Here is a 5599-nt window from a genome sequence, read left to right as displayed (position 1 = left end):
AGATGCACAGTCTAACCCCAACCTTACCCACTCTGAGCAGCCTCTGATCTAAATTCCTGTCTTCATGCCCTTACATTCTTCTATGACAGCTCTCCCTGGTCCCCCTAATTCTTACCCTTAGTTGGCCCCTTTGTCCTTCCTCAGCTATAGCTCACGTGGAATAAAAGCTTAAAAGAAACCAGAGGTACATTTCTCTAGACATTGATATGGTGTTATTTTCATGTCTGACTCAAGGGCCACAACAGCCCCTTCTAGTGGGCTGTAGACTACTTTTGCACAGAGGCCTTCTAAGAAGCTGACGGGGGGATGAGCTTAGGTCTTAGGAGACTAGGACCATGTACAGTGTTCCCAGCCACTCGGTCAGTTGGAGGCTGTGAAAGCTAAACTAATTAAATCAGCACATAATGAGAGGATCCTGTGGTCTCCCCAGACCCATAGAAACATCTACTTCATAGCGGCTTAACCAGTGATATTAACATATCTGATCAAGGCATGCGGGAGACCAACCTGCAATGAAACTCAGAAAGATGGGCACCCTGAGGAAGCACAGGTAGTGTGGTTCCCTGTCCAGGGAGAACTTCTGAACTGGGGACATCACATCTTGGGCACGGAATGTGAGCACTCCTGGTGCTAGAAAGAAACCATCTCTTCCTCTCCCCTTGATATCAACACATTGGCAGCCTGGCTTACCCGTGGGTCATATGTGACTATACATGGTTTAAGTCACCATAACTGGATATTAGAGAAAGTTGATTGTGAATCTCCAGGAATAATGTCCAGCCCTTGGACTATGTGTCTATCGGTGTCTGGCTTGCCAGAGCAGTCTGCGCTGACAACACCCCGAACTTGGCCATGGGCTGTTTTTCTACCTCTCACACATGGCCTTTGGAGAACACCCAGTGAGGTAAAGAGAGGACAGGCAAGCACATAAAGTGAGGGGCCAGGGAAGGTTCCCCAGAGGCATGTGGTTTGTTTTTAAGCTAGCTAACACTTACTGAAGATGTACCATGTGCCTACACTGATCTAGGTCATTTCTATACTTTTCCACTTCCATACTTTTTAAATATTAAATAAGAAAACAACTCCTGCCATTTTATAGATGAAGGGATTGAGATTCAGAAATCAAAGTCACCTTTCCATGTTCACACTGCTGATCAGAATTAGAGACTCCCTTTGGACTTTCGGAGTCCCTGGGTGATGCAACCAGTCAAGGCTCTTGGCTACTGTGATCATTAAGGTTCTGTGTCAACTTGGCTGATTCTCATTGGTATGGCAGTTATGATATAATTTGGCAGTCATATAATGATGTGATCACCTCCATGATGAGATTTATGTAATGCGATCATCTCTATGAAGGGATCTACTGTGAGTAGCCAGTCAGTTCAAAGGGAATTTCCTTGGGGGTGTGGACTGCATCCAATATAGGAGGACTTTCTGGCAAGGCTCGTGGGCTTTGCTAAATCTGGATCATGCAGCTGACTTCTGATTTCCGGTTCTTGGAACTTGAACTAGTAGCTTACCTGCCATCTTGCCTGCCAATCTTGGGATTTGTCGGTCTTCACAGCCTGTGAGCCAGAGCCCTGCTGTCTGACTTGTCCATCTTGAGTTCACCAGCCCCTGTGGCTATGTGAATCAGGAGAAGCCTCCAGCCTGACCCATGGACTCCAGTCTCTACAACTGCATGAGCCATTTCCTTATTAGAAATCTCTTTCCGTATGTATTTATGTGCTTTACTGGTTTTACTTCTGTAGAGAACCCAACTGAAGACAACTACTAACCCAAAGGCTGGAGGCTCAAGTATACCCAGAGACATCTTGAAAGAAAAGTCTGACAATCTACTTCCAAAAAATCAGCCATTAAAAACTCTATGGAACACAGTTCTACTCTGACACATATGGACGGGGTTGCCATGAGTCAGAATCGACTTGATGGAAACGGGTTTGGTTTTGTTTCTTTGGACTTTCAGTAGGAGATACTGTTGGATGACTGTATGTGTCCGATCACTAGCCTTGCTCACTCCCCTCCACATCCTGACCTCCCCAATCTAAGACCTTTCCCTGACTCAGGCAGCCAAGGGTCCTGCTGGGCCAGAGGGGGATTTTCCACACATGTCCACTCATTCCTTGAGCGCTAAGCTGGTTGGTTCCTGCTTTGTTGGGACGAAAGTGGCTGCAGGCATTGTTCTCACAGGATCCAGAACGGATGGGGCCTCAATGAGGAGAGACGCAGCAGCTATTCTCAGAGTCAAGGCAAGGAATTCATTTGTGAAGGCATCAGCTTCCCTGGGAAGGAAATGTACGCTGAAAGGCTCACTGCCAACAAATTCTCATCAGCACTAGGGGGAAGAAAGGCCATTTCCACTCGCTGATCTGTATGTGGGAAGGGAGGAAAGGCGAATATCCTGGCCGGGCGGTGAACCTGTGGCTGAGCCTCCTGTTGGGACCTCGATGCAGTCACAGAGGCCCGGGGCAGGGTGGGGCGGGCTCTCCCAGGGTCAAGGGCTCTGTTCTGAGGCCAGAGATTTTCTTTCTGGAGGGCACAGCCCTGGTTTCTCATCTCATTCCTCACCTTCATCATCAAAAGGCCCAGTGACATGGCTTGTTGGCAGGCTCCCTGGTCCTAGTGAGGCCACAATGTGTACCAGACGTGGGGCCTGTTCCTTCTGACTCTGGAACTGCTCCTCTTTCTCACCACTGCTCCAGCCCCTCACCAGGTCCTCCCAGAAGGAGGCTGTGGCCCAACAGCTTCTTTGAATAAATGCAACCAGTTTACTGACTAAGCTGATTTTGGTAACTTAGTACAAGCACCTTGAAATCTGTGCTATATGCAACAAAAAACCAAACCTGTTGCCGTTGAGTTGATTCCGACTCATAGCGACCCTATAGGACAGAGTAGAACTGCCCCATAGGGTTTCCAAAGAGCGGCTGGTGGATTCGAACTGCTGACCTTTGGTTAGCAGCCAAGCTCTTAACCACTGCACATGCAACAATGATAACAGCCAAAAAAAAAGGGGGGGGGCTACTATAGATGCTGATGCTAATTAGACATAACCAGTTTACCTCATGGGATTAGTTCTCTTGGTTTGGGGGCTGTGGTCTCATGGGACAATCTAGTCAACTGCATAATACAGTTTTTAAAGTTTATTTTCTGCCTCCTGCTATGGTGAGTAGTGTCTAGGGTCTTAAAAACTTAAGAGCAGCCATCTAAGATACAACTAATGGTCTTTACTTGTCTGGAACAAAAGAGAAAGAAGAAAACCCGAGAATCAGAGAAGGAACTTGACTGTAGGACTAATTGTCTAGATGAACCATTACCTCCTCCACATTGAAACCAGAACTAGATGGCGCCTGGCTACCACTACTAAATGTTCTGTATCAGGAACATAACAGAGAAATCGGGATAAAAGAGAGAAAAATGTGAAACAGAACTTCAAATTCTTAAAGATTCCAGAATTATTGGACCTATTGAGTACCCAAGGCTATGGCCCTGAGTTATTCTTCAAACCTTAGTTGAAACTATCCCCTAAATTCACCTTTAAACTAAATAACAATTTAGCCTGAAGAGTAAAGATTGTCACCCTTGAATATTGTGCTACTTTTAAAAAATTGTCTGTATAATACCAAAGGGTCAACAGCTATTTTAAAGTATAGATGAAAAGGTTAGGGGGCAAGGAGATTAAGTAAATGGAAATGAAACAACTAGAACAGAAGTAAAGAGAATGTTGACATAACGTGAAGAATTTAACCAGTGTCACTGATCATTATTGCTAGAAACTGTGGGATGGGAGTAGGTTTTGCTGTGTGTATTTTCACCAAAAATTGAAAATACATGCACTATAGCCTGGTTCTTCCTCTCATATCTCTAGATGGTCACACAGTTTTCTCACTCAAGTTCAGTTTTATTATTCAAGAAGTTTATTTATCCAAAACATTAAAGATCCAGTACATCCAGATCAAAGCTCTACTTATTTATATATTTAAAATCTTTGCCCCTGCCTGCTTATGACAGCCCCTAACAGACACACACACACACACACACACACACACACACACACAGCGTGGGCCTGATTTGATCTTGAAGGTCTGCAGTGGGGAAGGTGCCTCTTCCTCGTTCCACCTCCTCCCTTACTGACGCTGCTACTGTTCTTTTGGGCCCTTTCAGGGTCCAGCCTAGGGGACTGGGGGCATTTAAGAAAAACCGTGCAAAACCTGATGGTGAGGTTGTAATCCGGCCCAGGGCCCTTTGCTGATGCATGCCTGTTGTTGTTGCTGTTGGCTCCCTAAAAGTTGACCCCCAACTCATGGTGACCCCATGCACAATGGAAGGAAACACTGCCCAGTCCTGCACCATCCCCATGATCACTTGTGGGTTGAACGATTGTGATCTCAAGAGTTTTCATTGACTGATTTTTCAGAAGTAAATCACCAGGGCTTTCTTCCTAGTCCATGTTAGTCTGGAAGCTAGGCTGAAACCTGTTCAGTATCAGAGCAACATGCAACCCTCCAATGATGGGCAGGTAGTGGCTTTGCATGAGGTTCAGGTCAGGAGTGGAGCCCGGGTCTCACGTATGAAGATGAGAATTCTAACACCAAACCACCAATGTCCCCATGTTGCATGCCCAAATTGATGCTACTCTGGGTTGTTTGGAGACCTCACTCCCATTCCTGCCAAAACCAAACTAAACTCGGTGCCGTCGAGTTGATTCCAACTCATAGCAACCCTATAGGACAGAGTAGAACTGCCCCATAGGGTTTCTAAGACTGCAGTCTTTACAGGTGCAGATTGCCACCTCTTTATCCCATGGAGTGGTTGGTGGTTCCAACTGCCAACCTTTCCGTTAGCAGCCGACTGCTTAACCACTGTGCCACCAGGGTTCAACCCCCATCTCTAGGGATCTCCTGTTTGTAGTAATTTTGCTGTGGGCGATGCCTTCTCCAGTGAGCTTCCTTCCACCTCTTTGGTTTCCAGAAGCCCGCCTCTTTGTTGGAGTTCCCTCCTCTGTCCTGCCTCTCTGTAGGCCTGGCACCATTTCTAGGGCCCATCTGGCCCAAGAAGCAGCTCTGGCTTACCCAGCCAAAGCTTTGCCTCCTGGCTCAGCCATCTTAAATTTCTGAGCCAGGTAACAGTCCCTGCATCGTCCCTGATTCCAGGAGACACAGATCAAACTCCCCCAGAGTGCTTTTCTTGAGGACCCCCTCGCTTGCAACTTTCTCTAAAGAAATCTTTCCTATCAGCTACTTCAACTTCATGACTGCTAACCCCAAACTAGTTCCCCAGCATTCACCCACCACCGCTTCCACGCTATTGAATAGAGAAGGCTCTTTGCTAGAGGAGCCAACATCTCACTCTAGAATGTTGGGGTTTTAGGCAACTATTGTTTTCGGTTTTAGGGCCTCAGGCAACGCTGGGAGTTAGAAAGAGTCCTGCTTAACAGCTGGTTAGACAAGCAAAGACCTAGTGAGATTCTGTATCTCTGGGCATCAGTCGAGGTGAAGTCGGCCTCATTTTCCCACTCTGCCATACTACCTGAGGAGGCGGGCCTGCTGTCTGGCCCTCTCACTGGTGGAACACCTAGGCCTCACCCTGACCTTGTCTTTAC

The sequence above is a fragment of the Trichechus manatus genome, unplaced genomic scaffold (assembly GCF_000243295.1).
Source record: "Trichechus manatus latirostris isolate Lorelei unplaced genomic scaffold, TriManLat1.0 scaffold00029, whole genome shotgun sequence".
Classification (NCBI taxonomy): domain Eukaryota; kingdom Metazoa; phylum Chordata; class Mammalia; order Sirenia; family Trichechidae; genus Trichechus; species Trichechus manatus.
The sequence above is the reverse complement of the archived record's forward strand: the minus strand, read 5'-3'. Positions refer to the sequence as shown.